The 15,324-nt window shown below is 34.9% G+C and overlaps 1 protein-coding gene and 1 long non-coding RNA gene across 3 annotated transcripts in view; one reads left to right on the top strand and one right to left on the bottom strand.

The window, feature by feature from the left end:
- LOC116342151 (protein amalgam-like) overlaps nucleotides 1-15,324 on the top strand; it is a 77,782-nt gene that overhangs the window by 3,266 nt on the left and 59,192 nt on the right. The gene's annotated exons all lie outside the window — the stretch shown is intronic.
- On the bottom strand, nucleotides 12,838-14,228 carry LOC116342161. Of its 2 annotated transcripts, none has more exons than XR_004201228.1 (4): nucleotides 13,523-14,228; nucleotides 13,264-13,452; nucleotides 13,085-13,164; nucleotides 12,838-13,009 (listed from the first exon to the last, which is right to left on the bottom strand). It is a non-coding gene; the product is annotated as an uncharacterized LOC116342161 (long non-coding RNA). The 2 variants fall into 2 exon arrangements; XR_004201227.1 differs by having other exon boundaries at nucleotides 13,264-13,406; nucleotides 13,486-14,226.

Raw genomic sequence — 15,324 nt, 5'->3', positions numbered from 1 at the left:
TTTTTATTTGGGTGTGCATTTTTGTGTGCTGCAAGCGATTGGCAATTTGGTTTTTTTTGTTGGCTTGTGCAATTTTGAAATGTTTGTGTGAATGACTTGATTTTCGACGAATGGTCACAATTTACGGTGATCCAAAGTGAATGCCATTTTAAAAAGATCAACAGCAACAACAACAACAAAAATGGGTCAACACACATTTGTCATTCAATTCGGCAATTTGACATGAAACGAAATTCCTGTTTGTGATTTCAAAGAGTTTAAGTAAATCTTTTGGAATCATAGCGATAGCAATTGGAAGAAAGAAAGAATGACTTGCATAGGTGCATGTTGTGCCAAACCAAAGACTGAACAATTTGAGACTTTTGAAATGAATGCTGGAGAATGAAGGTTGGTCCGTATATTAGACGGCACATCGTTCTCTTTCTCCTTATGGCGAGTATGTGTGTGCCTGTCATAAAATTCTCTCTGTGTATGTGTCTCTTATCCGTCATGAATTATTTCTTTATAAAGCAATCGTCGAATTACCCACTCCTTTGCAAACAAAGCGCACCAAAGGGATATGGTACTGTTCGATTTTCTTTTTTCTCCACTATTTCTTTGCTTGATGCTCTAAACACATCTTCTCTTCGTTCCGGCGACAACAAATTTCTGAAATTGAAACGAATACGAAGGAGTGGAACGATCCTGCACAAAAACGATTTTTCAAGAATATTTTCATGTTATGATTATACGATAATTTGGAAACTATTTATTTGAGTCGTTTTCATATTTGCATGAAAATAGCAAAAGCAAAAGCCACTAAAGGCGACTAAAATGCAGCAAACGAATGCTGAATGTCATGAAGGAATGGCATGACCGGACGGAAAGAGAGGAACAAACCGGCCAAAGTAAGAACGAGAGTGTATGTGTGTGTGTGTGCATTGGTGTGCGTTTGTGGGGTTGCGGTGTTGTGGGGTAAGTGGGAATGGCGGGCCAAACAAAAGAATGGCTATTTGAGTTTTCGATTGATTGTATTAAAAGGGAGTTTCGTTTGAGTTGGTCTGTCTTTCAAATGCAGGCATTTTGGCTTTGTTGACGGTTTCCATCAAAATTCAAATCCATCCTTTCGTTCAATTTCTAGCATTTTGGAATTGAGTGAATAAAAGGAGTTTGGTTTAGTTTGCCGACGGTTGTCGTGGTGGTGTTTGAACACACCGAGTGACGGTGCAACGAACAGTGATTTGCTTGAAAATGGTAAAAGCCAGAAGTTTGCATTTGCATGTTATGTCGATAAGCCAGAGGCAATTGAAAGCAACCAAAAATGCATACAGCGAGTAAAAGAGAGATGTTGAAAATGCATTGTAGTGCAAACGTTTCGTACATTATGCAAGACAAATCCATCTATATCTATATCTCATTCCGTTTCCCTTTCGCTTTTATTCACAATGTTCGCACACTAATATTTGAAAATTAATGCTAATGCACAGCACACGAGGTGCACTTATTAAATAAAATCGGAACGCAAACGACAACGACAAGATTGTGCATTACATTTGTATGAACAAATCAACGAACACTCCATATCAGCAACAGCACCATCGCCACCACCACCAACAGCAACTACCACTCGGAATAATTTTTGGTATTATTCGTTGCCGATACATTACAAACGATTGTTGTAATAAAGAATGTACACAATGGACTTCGAATGACATATTTGGTACTTAATCGCATGTATGTTAGTTTAATCTATTGTATTGCATTCTCTATCAATTACATGTGTTTCAAACAAAAGACCCTAGCCAACAATGCATTGGCACGGTGTTCGATGCATTTTGCTCCCAAGTATATATTATTGTTGCATCAAATATATGCTATTTGCAATGGCTGTGATGCGAGATTTTTCCTCTCTTCTTTCATACATTCTTTCAAAACCGATCACGATGCTCGGGTGCATTATAGTCGGGAAAAACTGAACAAAAAAAAAAACAACAAAAATAACAAGCAAATGTATGTGTTACTCTGTTCGTCTCTGTGTTTGATATTCGCTTTTGCCATTTCTACCATTCATCAATTTCGAATGGAGATCAAAAACAACAACCAACACACAAAACAAACGACAAAAGCAATGCCAACCGTCGACGACCCAAACATTTTCAACGCATTATTCGGCTATTCTTATAAAATATTTTGCAATAAGTGGCACGTATTGTTTTCAATGCACTCGCACTTATATCCGAATAACCGTACTGCATTTGCCGTCGAATCATTCAGACATGGCATATAAATTTTGGTTAGCGCATTGAGTCTGTTGCTGCTGCTGCTGCTGTGTGTTGATATTCCCTTAAATTGATTTTGCGATGATACAAATGTGGTGATTTTAACACACAATTCCTGAAACCAAATTAATATGACAGTTGTTGCGCCGCTTTAGCCATTAAAAATGATGTGTGTATAATGCTTTGAATACACATTTATGTACATTTAGCGAACGATTATTTCGCATGTTAACGATTTTGGCGACAACAACAACAGATACAACAACAAAAATAACAATAGACAGTGTTAATACATACACACTCATGACACACAACAGCGCATCATATACACACAAAAAAAATTAACAAACGAACCAAAGCAAGCACATCACAGAAACAGAGAGAGAGATGGAGAGAGTGTGAACAAGGTTTGTGTTAGTTTTGCATCGAAATCAAATTAAACCGATGTTTGTTCGTTGCATTGTGGGTCACATTGTTTTATGCGGTGAACACCGGATATATACCGTTATCCATATCCAAATGTAGGTCCTTATGCTACGAAAACGACAAAGTTCTAGAAGTTGATGAGTTTTTGATGTTTTTTTTTAATGTTTGTTGGAAATAACGTAATTAAGTCCAGTACTCGATACAAAAATGAACCGAAAATTCCGAAAATTCGATTCAATTCGAATTTAATTGTCTTTCATATCTGCCCATTTATAAACCGACATAGAGAGAGAGAGAGAAAAGAAATTATAGCTTTCAGCATTACCAATATAAAATCGAACATTCCAAATGCATCATGTCAATAGTGTTATATTAAATTCTTTGAATAACTCTCCTTCGATGCTCGTCTTTCCACATCATATAATATAAATGTATTGAAAATTGATGTTTGCATATATCTACAGATCAAATATGACCAAAATATGGTTTGGAAATTAAATCGTCTGCGATTTGGTTTGAAATGCATATAAATCGGTTGTTATTATATGTATTGCTTGTGTTGTGCATGCAATTCATTTGTGAAATGTCGAGAAAATCATGTATCGATTGGTGTTTGGATGTGTTTTCGATAGTGTACAAATTGATCAGCTTTCACTCTTGTCGAGTGTTGATCCGATTCATTGAATTTTTATGGTGATGTATATGTGTGTGTGCGTGTCTTGCTTTCCATGCTCATTTTTTGTCACTCACTCCTGTCTCTCATTCTCCTAGCCGGAACAGAAAATATTCAAAACACATCATTTGTCCATTTGTTCACATTTAAATTGAATTTTTTTGCCATTGATTAAAATGAAAGAGAAATAATTACTTAAAAATTGTTTATCGGATGTGTCACGCTGAGCGCAAAAGAGTGCGAACGCACTACAGTGACTGTAGTACAGTCCGCTTGACTATTTTCATCTGTTTTATTTATCTATATAGATAGATAGATATATCTTTGAATTTTCACGAACAATATGAAATGGAATTGAATGGTGCAGTCTGTCGCCAACTCGATGAATGAACATTATATGTATAGATATGGATTGGGTGTCGTTGATTCGGGCCACCCGATTCAATATATCGCGCAATTTGAGCGTTTTGTTTTGACCGTTTGCTTTATCGTTGGTTTTACTCGGCACGCACCAAGGTACGACACTAAATATATTTAATTAATATTTGTCTGGTGCACATGTGATCAATGTCAATTCAATGAACGAATGAACAAAACGGTCAGGAACTGAGTAAAGTATGAGGAGACACAAACACACAGACACGACATATGCAGCAAATTGGATTTTTCCACACATATATATATAGAAAATGATGAACGTTCAAATGATTTGATGGTTGTTAATTGAAATTGATTCGTAAATCGAAACTTCTATCTCAAATAATAAAACACGATTACGAGGTATACACCGTGTACTGCACATTATGATGACCCCGCGACTCTCTCTCTCTCTATTTCTCTGTCGGTGTACGAGCGAGCGCGTGCTTATGTTGATGTCAAGCATGACATTTGGCTCATTAAAGAATCTACTGAAGTATTAATTTTCGATCAAAAGTCACCCAAATGAAGTGCAGCTTGTCACTATTGTGTCCATGATTTGCCAGATTATTTATCGTAAATGAATGTTCATCTCATCACATCCGGAAGTGGCATATGCATTTTGTCTTTTATACTTGCCATTATTCAATATAATATTGAATGCACTTGGATTATTATCATCGTTATTATTAATATTATCACATCCGGCGGAATGGATAAAGTCAAATAATTTCATTTGTTTTCAATTCGATTTTGATTAGAAATAAATGCCATGAAAACAATCGTTTTCGACACGATCACTTGTCGCATTTCAACAAAAGATTTAAATCGTTCTCTTCATTAGGCAATATATTGAATTAACTGGTCAGTTGAGCTGACAGTACGTTAGCCAGCTAAATGGGCTAAAACAATAGACGTTATTGTTTTAATGATGAATCACTTTTCTTGTTTTAATAGAAGTGATTGTTCATTAAAACAATAACTTCTATTGTTTTAGTCCATTTAGCTGGCTAACGTACTGTCAGCTCAAATGACCAGTTAGTTCAATATATTGTCTGCTCTTCATAACTACATCCCTTTCTCTATCCCTTGCTCTCTATGTCTCTCCCGTGTTTTTGAGTATTTCAGTAAAATGTGAGCAATACTTATCGAACAATTCCGGTTGACTGATTCGAAAATGGCACTCATTGATGAACATTTTAACTTTTGCTGTAATCATTTCTTTTTCGATTTTCGAAATAAACGAGAAAAAAAAATAATTTTCTTGTTACAAATAACATTCCCGTGTACAAAAAAAGTGACTGACTATTTTGGGACAAACTGACTGACTATTGACTGCAAAAATAAGCAACCTTAGTTAAATTTAGTTAAACTTTAAAACGTCCCAAAATAATCGCCTGACTGACTGAGTAACTGTAGTCGATAGTTTTCCATACAAAATTTTAAAATTCATGAATATAGCTAACTATAGTCACAGTCAATAGTAACTTAGTCACTTTTTTTCCACTCGGTCCGAGATTCATTTGTGCAGAGTACTTAAAAAAATGGTTTTAATGCAGGTGTCTTAAAATATCCATATTTTTCAGTACTTCTGCCATTGAAGTATTTAATGTAAAATCTATTGAAAATCCTTTTTTAAAATATGCTCAAATAAATGATTCATCAAAAAAAAAATGTAATAACAAAAACAGCGGAAACTAAAAAAATGCATGAAAAAAATGTATTAAAATGAAATACATGAAATGGAATAATACTTATATTTCTGCAGATTTTCCACTTTGTTCGCTCATAAATTTACCCGGTTCAAAGGAATGAAAAAAAAAACTGCTCACTCTTTTCAATGAATCAAATGGAATTGTTAAATAAACTCTATATAAATGTTGTTGTTTTTTTTAATGCACGCTGAACCATTTTTCGACGATTATTATCAACACGACGTATCACAAAGTCAGAAGAAAAAAAAAGAAAATCGAAACTTTTGCCAATACTTAACTGTGTGCACACAATAATCGAATGAGTTTTTTACTGTTTCAGAGTGATAGGGAGTGTAAATGATAAGCAGAGAGAAAGAAAACGAGAACAGAGTGGAAGAAGGGGATGGACGGATAAAAAAATGTGGCCTTTTTGATTTACATTTCATCACTCATCAAAAATGTCGTTATAAAATGAACAGTTATTAAATTTTGCTGAGCGCTTCGAAGACAGATATTGAAGAGAGTGTCAAAAGAAGTAGAGAATTTTTTTTTAATTTTCGCATTAGTTTATTCGCTTCGAATAATTAAAATTCACTGAAATATTTAATGAATGCTAATTAAAATGACTTGATACTTTCGCCCATTGGTTGTTCTATGAGCCAAATGCCCAATGTTTCTTTGAATCATAAACGCATGAACACACACGCACACACACACACACCGAGTGAAAGAGACTATGTAATTAAATTTAAATTTATGTTCGGGTTTTGGACCTTTTAAAACTATGATGTGAACAATTCTTTAGCGACAAAGTCCACACTGGCAAATTGCAAAGTCTTGATGACATTGCCACCAATATATGATATACATAACATACATAGAGTCTTTTCATGTATATAATTTTTTATATATACGCTGTATCATATGCATTAATGAATAGTTTACATCTTTGCAGTGTCTCTGGTGCCCTGGTGCCTTGCTACAATGCATGCAAGTGGCTGTGTCGATCTCATCCACCGTGATGATATCTTTATCTTGTTTGTGCGTTTCAGTTGCTGTGGGTGAACGGCTTGAATGGTTTATGGTTCTGATAAATATTCAACGATATCATATCTTTTAAAACGGTTCCTATTGAATTTAATAAAGAGCTAACTCAAGAACGAGCGCTTGAACTGCAGCGAACTTCCACTTCGCGAGAAATGTGTGTGCAGAAAACATTAAACGAGGTTCGAGCTATAAATTAGTGTGTCTCATTCATTCAAATACACAATTCAGAATAATATTCAGTACACAAAAAAGAGTATCAGTTTATATTGCTATCATTGAAAGTTCACCGCGCCAACAATCTCATGGCATGAGAAGCGTGAGAAAGAGACCGAACAAAACAGTAACCAGAGAGAAAAAAAAAGATTGCAGAGAATACGCTTTTATTTATTGTTATATTGCCAACATGGTTAATTGCAGGAATTCTCATTTTTTTGTTCGCTCTCTCTCTCTCTCTCTGGTTTCATTCGTCGAACATATATATACCATCAATGTAAATGCAATTCAATGTTTCATTGATGATGGGGGAAAACGAGAAATATCAGTTCGACTCGACGAGATAAGTATCACATAAAAATCAGTGTGGCAATGGTTCTTTCCGTGTGTGTGTGTGTCAGTTTTTTTGTTGTTGTGCAGCATTTTGTCGTTGTCATCGTTACTCTTGCCAATTGTCGTTTGTAAAGCCTCCCGGATGATGAATCGTAAATGAATTGGTTGGGCACAAACCTTTCAATATGCATTGATCCGAATGCTCGCTTTTCTCGATAAAATGGCAAATTACACGGTCGCCATCAACAATCGCACTCTTGATGATACTGATAACTCATTCTCTTTCACATTCACATAAGCATTCTGATACACACTAACTATTTCATTGTACCTGTCGCGTGCGCCTGTTGTATTCTGTAAAATCTTATCGCGCGCGCATTCTCTAACTCTTCACTCATTGGCATCGAGTGTATCGTCGGTGTAGCGTAATTTCCGTAAATGGAATTACGTTAGTAGCAATTCCACGAAATCCCTCATTAAATCACATTAATCAGATTCTTATTAGAAACAACAGAATATTACTATTCAAGGACAAAAACACTTAACATAATTTATGCGAATGCAAGCAAAGTGGGACCAAAAAAATAGAGTATGAGTGTCATGGGGATGTTAACTCTCTGTTGTTCGGTCTCATTCAACCATCACCATCGACATAATAATTAAATGCGAACACATACATAACCAAAACACAATGCGATTTTGTGGTTTGGAACGCGATATGCAAAATTATCTCTCTACCTATAATGTTGCGATTGTGTTTCAATTAATATAACGACTCTATGAATTCTCACTCCCTCTACTTAGCGCCCTCTCTCTCTCTCTCCTTCAAAACCTTTTACCGCATTCATGAAATATGAATCGCAAAAATTATTTGAATAAATCATGCAGAATGAAAAGATGTATCAATTCAAACAGCTCGAAAATGTTCAAATTAGTTGCATGGGATGGGTTTTACATGTGAATGCTGTTTGGCATTGTTGCCGTCGCGTACACGCGACACAATACAACAGCTATTACAAAAAGTGCATTACAACAAGCGCTCACGGTCTTATTTAGGCGTTTGATTACAATCTATGGTATACAGTAACAGAGCCACCGCTAAATTTTCAACTGCCAAACACACTGACATGCCAAACTCGGCTTCCGTCATCGTTGCCGTTTGTCGCTGTATGCAACAAGGATGTCTCTTTCGGTTTTAAGGTGCAACTTCCAAATATACCATTTTTAGTCTCTTTCATATTTATTCTCCCACATATTTCTCTTTCTCTCTCTCGCTCGATTTCCCGTTCACAAATAACATAATTCATCGCAACAAAACACAACAAAATTTACAAATTGCATTACATAAAATAAATGCAACAAAACTGCTCGGATACGCAATATTTGTAGAAAATATATCTGAATATAATGGCATGACGTATGCATTACCAGCTACCTATTACATTTCACATGCAATTTTGCACGCTGAACAGCATTGCCCTTACACCATTCACTCTTTATTAATGATATTCAAATGCGATTGCATTTCAAACGATGTTTTTCATTTTTGTTCTCATTTTTCTCGTCGCTGTATTGCATCTTGCATTCGTTCATCCAAAGACCAGAAGCTTTCTCTCATTTGGATTCATATTTTCTCTTTCAGTTTTTTTTGTTGTTTCTTTTTGCTCTCACTTCAGCAGCGTTCAGCTTTTTCGGCACGATTTGACTCGTTCTGTATGCCAAAAGTCTCTTTCTTTCTCGATATATATGTATGCCAACCCATTGTTGATGTTGTTGCTTTGGCGCAATTCTAGTTCCGGTGTTTTATTGGAAATGCTGGTTTGGTTTGAGCTAAGCCAAAGCCAAAGCCGAAATACCAGGCCAGATAATCCAGTGCTGTGTGCATAAGTTCTACGACTATTCATGTGGATTTTACTTGTTTTTTTTTTGTTGTTGTTGTTGCTGTTGTTGGTTTGATCTCTCTGGAGATGCTTTTTACTTTGGCAATATGTACATTTAGTTTTTCTTTTGACTAACTCACTCTTTTCATTTCCCTTTAGTTCTCTCTCTTTTATATCTCCATCTCCCTTTCTTCGTATGTGTGTGTGTGTATCTTTTTTTCTCACTCAATATTTTATTTTGTTTTTCCTTAACCAAAAAAAAAAAAAACTGAATACATTAGTCCCGAAATAGACAAGAAAATTCTCTGATATCATTCTCCTCGTTACTGATTTTTTTTATCTTTCGCTCTTTCTCTTCCTCTATTTCGATCTGGTTGATTGTTGCTTTTAGTTTTCGTGCATATTATTGTCTTTTGTTTTTCTTCACAAGAGAGAAAGAAGAAGAAAAAAAACTTTCTATCAACTCGGAATGTCCCTTCCGACTGAGAGACGATCCGACCATCACATCTTTTGCTGTCTATTTATGTGTTTTGGCATTGCCGTTCATTTGCCTCGGTCTGTCCAATATACAAGTTTAATATGCATTTGCTTAGAGTGTTTATACTGTTTATTGATTAATGGTGATGCTATCATTATACGGGTAATTTATCACTAATTTACAGCATCAACTTTACGACATTTTTTGTTGCTGTTTCTGTTGTTATTATTGTTGAAGAAATCTAAATGTTTAAATATATACGTAAATAAAAAAAAATATGTGTTATCGTTCGTTATACGTTTTCACTCATTTTCATTCGGGATGGTTGTTGTTTTTGTCGTTTGCATTCGTTCTCTCCTTGCGGTCCATGGTCTTCATTGTGTTTGTATATGTTTATAAATTACAAGTCATAAGTTCATTAAATTTCAACGCAAAGAACCGCAAATAATGCCATTGCTCCGTTCATTATTTCAAATGGATTTTCGTTCATTTCATAAGCCGTCATGACAATGCCATTACATTAACTATAATAAACGCATATTGTAATTAACATTTAACTGAATTTTCTTCATCTTCTTTTACTTACATACTTTTTTTTCACTCTTCACGCACGCTCTCCCTTTTTAAATATCTAGTCACATCTTGTTTCGCCATATACAGCAATTTCTTAAAGATTGCATGGCGCATAAATTTCAAATTAAGAAAAATTAAAACAAAGACTTTTTAAACGGAGTTCAATGTTTTTTTTCTCTCTCCCGATTCGATTCGCTTCTTTATTCCCTTTCGAAACGATCAATTTAAAATGTAAAAAAAAAATACCAAACGAGGAAACGTTACTAGATACTCAATTACTGTTATTCACTTGACACTGTTGTGTGTCTGTGTTCAAAGAAAATTGTAGCAAGTCACAAATTTACGATTTAAATGCGCTTGCCGAAATTCAAACGACATGTCGAATTCCTGATTGAGATATCCATTTTGAATGCTGTCGTTTTTTTACCATTCCCTTTTTTTGTTTTGTTGGTTTTTCTTTGAATCTGACTGGAAATAAATTGAATATTCGATTCGGCTCCGACTGTTAGCTTTTGTGTGTATTTTTAATGAATCGGTGTAAAATCGTAGTCTTACACTGGATTGATTGGAAATTACTCGCAAAATCAGTTTGTCCATGTATTCGGGAGTGTGAAATGCAAGCAAAGGCGATGAAATAAACTCGATGAAAGAATTATGAAAGCCATGTAATTATTGGTGTCCTACATATTTTTATATCTATATAAAAGAAAAATTGTTGGTGTTGTCCATTTTGGAAATGTCTGTTGTATGAGGGCAGATGATGCAAAATTCGTTTTAAATTCTGTGCAATACTTTATATAAATACCAAAAATCAGTATTCAGTGTTTCAAATGAAAACATGCCAAAAATACGGAAACATCTTTTGATGGCATACATTTTTACTGTGGCAAAACGAAATATATATATAAAGATTTTTTTTATATATATAAAACAAAAAAAAAAACAGTCTATATGACCCTTCATTTTCTATTTGATGCCCAAGAAATTTTCCAACACCCAACAACAACAACAAAAAAATTCATCTGTTTCTCGTTTAGACACACACAGAGAGAGACACACCAAATTAAAATTCTAATCACATTTTCCGCAGCGATGAATGCAAGAGCAAATGAGCTTCAGATTAGAAGTTGAAAATTCGAAATATATTCCCGATTTGCGTCTCTCGTTTTCTCCAGCGTTTCTCTTTTTTTTCTTCTCCTCTCCTAATATTCACTTAAAAATGCTGATGAGCAACCAGCACCTCTCTAATAAGATGCATCGTGTATATTTGGTGACGATGGTGATGGTGATGGTGTTGTGTTTGCACTAAAAATGTTTGCCAAAATGGATTTGTGCAAAAGCGTGAGCTATATACACAAATCGCTTCGATCTCCAGAGAATCACATTTTGTTGGCAAAATTTGTTCAACGAGACTACCCGCTTTTTTTTGCTCTTGGTTTTATTTTTGCTTTCGTCATCTCAATAACTTTCCGTATATGACAACAACAAAACGAATGCGGCGAGGAGACAAGAGTAAAAGTGAAAAAGAATAAAGACAAAGAAGAAAGCGATGGATCGTGAGAAAAAAATTTGCTTGACTTTTTTTGTGTGTGTGTTTGTGTGTGAACAACGTAAAATGCAGATTTATTGATGAGCTCACGATTACTGCTTAGAGAATACCAAATCGATACACTTTTTTTTCTTTTACACCACAGTATGATTTTTAGACAACCGAAAATCATGAACATATCCTCGAGCGCACCACAAAAAAAATATATGCATGTCACACACAAATACGGAAAATTATGATTATTGTGTATACTGTACCGAATGTCCAATGGCCGTCATTGTCGATGATGTTTTTGTTATTATCGCCAAAGCGCAATCCCATTACAATCAAACCGTAACTAGAACAAGAACAAACTAGAGAGATAGAGAGAAATAGTAAGTTAACAAAGTGGCACGAAAACAAAAAATAATAACATTTACACGTCCTTGCGCTCTTAACAATGTGCCAACGAATGTAAAACATTCGTCCATAAAATAATTGTGCACCATTGCATGACAATGTGACCGTCCATTAATCGTTCATTTAAATTTTCCATATGATTCCGAAATATTTATTAACCAATTATCGCATGGGATCTGGGTGTTTGTGATCTACTTCGATATATGTGAGTGTCCCCGTCTATCCGTCTGTTTGACTCTCAGTGTATTTTGTTTTTCGTGTATGAATTGTATTTAGTTTCTCGTCTTTTTTTTCGGTCATCTATCGAGCAAAGGGAAACTGATGCGTTAGCGCTAATCTATGTAATTATGATGATGACGGCACATACTGGACATAAAATGTATCTGTGACCATATCTCTTCCATTACCATATCTTTTGTATGTTGTTATACAAAAACCGCAACACCAATAAACACATCTGTTATTCGATTGAAATACTTTGGACTCGGCCACAGTGGTAGAACCTTTTGCCCAAAAAGCAACATCTACAAAAAAATATATACTCAATATCGTTTTGAATCTTCCGGTTGTTTGTTTGTTTTTTTTCTCTCTCGTCTCCTCAACGATCCAATTGAAACTGTTTCGATGATTACTAACATCGATTTTGAAAATGTACGTTACGTGCAGTTGAAATAAACTCAAATCGAAATAAAAACGACCGTCCATTTAACATGCAATTTAAGTTTTTTTTCTAACTTTTATTGATGACATTCGAGTTCATTGTCAACAGAAGGGAAAATGTGATTCAATTTCAAATGAAGAGAGATAAATGCAATTTAAATTCAAAACAAACGAAAGAAATGACTACGACTACAGAATTGGCACATCTTTTGGGTGGGAGAAAAAGAAAACATATTCTTTGTGTTTCTACAAGAAATAATTATTGTAAACGCAACTGAATCGATTCAGTTATTTGTTGTAACAAAAAATTCAATGCCGAGACGGAATGAACATCTCACGTTGTGGACAGTATCGAACGGTGTGTGCATTATCGTCAACTCACTTGTGTCCACGTTCACCCGCAATCATCCTGTAAAGTCAGATTTTTATTCAAGTTTCTGTATAAACTGTTTTCTGGGAAGAACTACAGACGAGGACAACATACCTGATTCTGATTATCTTTCTATTTATGCGATTTATACACTAGATCCGATTCCCGACATTGTTCTAACAAAGTTCACAAAACTTTAAACATACAAGAAAATAGAACGAAAGAAAAAAAAGAACAAAAATCAATTCAACGATTGATCTGAAAATGTTGACCACCGAAATGTATCTACATACTCTGGTTGATGGCCATTTTTGTTGCGTGAATGGTTGTTTGGAAATGGGTTCATTATGCTGTATCTGGTGTTGATATCGTCACCGACACTACTGTAACTACATTCCGTCCGAATAATCATTCGACATTCCGTCCGAAAATTCCACTAAATGTATCGTCAAAGTGATGTAATGAAATTTAAAAACAAAAACCTGCACAAACATACAAAAACCCATGAACATTACCATTTGCCAATTTCCGTATTTCCGATGCAAATCGTACCAACGTGTGCTCATTCGCATTGGATATCCCATTGACATTGTTTCCACTAATGCAGCAAGCTCATGTTCCGACCGATGGCTGTGCATTCGGTATACCGAAAAAGATTGCATCAACGATTTTGGACCGCCAATATTCTTCCATCATGTTATTCGATATTATGGCTTGCAAATCAACATTTTTATTTTTGTTGTAGTCATAACAAATAAACAATAATATAATTGTCATCAGGAATGACAGCGAGAATAAAAATAATGCAAATGGACAAAAAAATAAACGACAATTCGACAAACAGATTACAAATAACTTAAATTTATATATCTGTTGTTGTTTTTTTTTTCGTCGTAAGCTACGAGTCGTCAACGATTTAATTAAATGCACACAACAACTACATTAGCAGTTCTGATTCATAAAAAAAGAATCGTTTTTCAAATGTTGGTCTTTTGATGTTGTTTGTTTATTCTTATTTTTGTTGCGTCAATTCCCAAACGACAGTACAAACAAAATTTCCAGCAAACACACAAAAAATGCGATAATTACGTTTTCGAATTAGTTGACTGGTGGCTATTTACTAAAACACAATGTGACTTATTAGGCGCAAAAATGTGTCACTCTGCCGGAGATGTCAGAGCTGAAATCGACACAGAATGAGAAAAAAAAAGAATCCGCACAGATACACAATCGAACATCGAACTGATTAAAAATGCGAATATTTACTGGTAACATAAAGGGTGCGTGTATCTGTCTCCATTTGTGTATGTGTGTCCGTATTTTTTGTGTTTGAGCGTCGTCGTCGTCGTTGTCGTTTGTTCGCCAGTCGGTGCTCGTGCGTCAAATCATTGTACCAAATTTACCGTTGCAAACAAAGCAACAAATTGACACAGACACAAATTGCTCGTAGCAATTTTGTCAAAATATCTTTTCTTCTGTGCATTTGGTGCAGCAATATATATTTTTGGTGTTTGACAGTAGTGACTCTTTTGTTCTTTCTCTTTCTATCTCATTGTCAGCTATTGATGTCGTCGATTCTTTTTTTCTTTGTTGTTGTTCGTATTGCATTGTTCTGATTGAATGTGAGATATAGTCTTTTGTGCGTCGTTGTCGTTTTCGCTGAGAATTTCGATTTATTAGATTTCATAAATTGAAAATTCTCGGTATGAAACGATCGCTCAATTGTGCGATATGGTTATGGACATAAAACAACATGATTTATTAAGAATGAACGAATGGGCGCCCAAAAAAAAACACAAACGCAGAGCAAAAATATATAGCAAAATTAAATTCCTCCTGGTTAAATCTCTGAAATTTAGGTGAATCATTTTTTTTCACTATTTCTCTTCAATTTTCACTTTGAAGTTCTGTGTTTAGCTCTCGATTCGTTCGTTTGCTTACTCGCTCTTTCATTTTTTTTTCTCTATATTTCATGAAATGGTTCGTTTGTGTCGTTTGTGTGTGTGTGTGTGTGTTTTTTTGTTCTGATTCTTATTTTAATTAAATTTCGCATTTCATCTTGAAGATTTCACGACTGGTTGACTTTACTCCATTGAGCTGAGAGCGCAAATGCGAATGTGCAACGATAAATTGTTGTTTGTATGTACACAGGCAACATTGAAATCACCGCCTTTTGCATTGCATTTGCTACGATACTCATTTTTTCGTTTTTTTTTTTAATTCTTTAAATCAGCTACGATATTGTTGGTGAACTGCACAATCCATGTTTGGTTCTGGTCGACATTTTATCACTTAACACTCTTTCGGTGCCAGATTTTCTGTACATCGGTGCAGATTGCCTCACACCTTTTGTG

The sequence above is a fragment of the Contarinia nasturtii genome, unplaced genomic scaffold, assembly GCF_009176525.2.
Source record: "Contarinia nasturtii isolate CC-2019 unplaced genomic scaffold, AAFC_CNas_1.1 Cnas_scaffold_129, whole genome shotgun sequence".
NCBI lineage: Eukaryota > Metazoa > Arthropoda > Insecta > Diptera > Cecidomyiidae > Contarinia > Contarinia nasturtii.
Note: the sequence above shows the minus strand (reverse complement) of the source record. Positions and strands in the feature narration are given on the sequence as shown.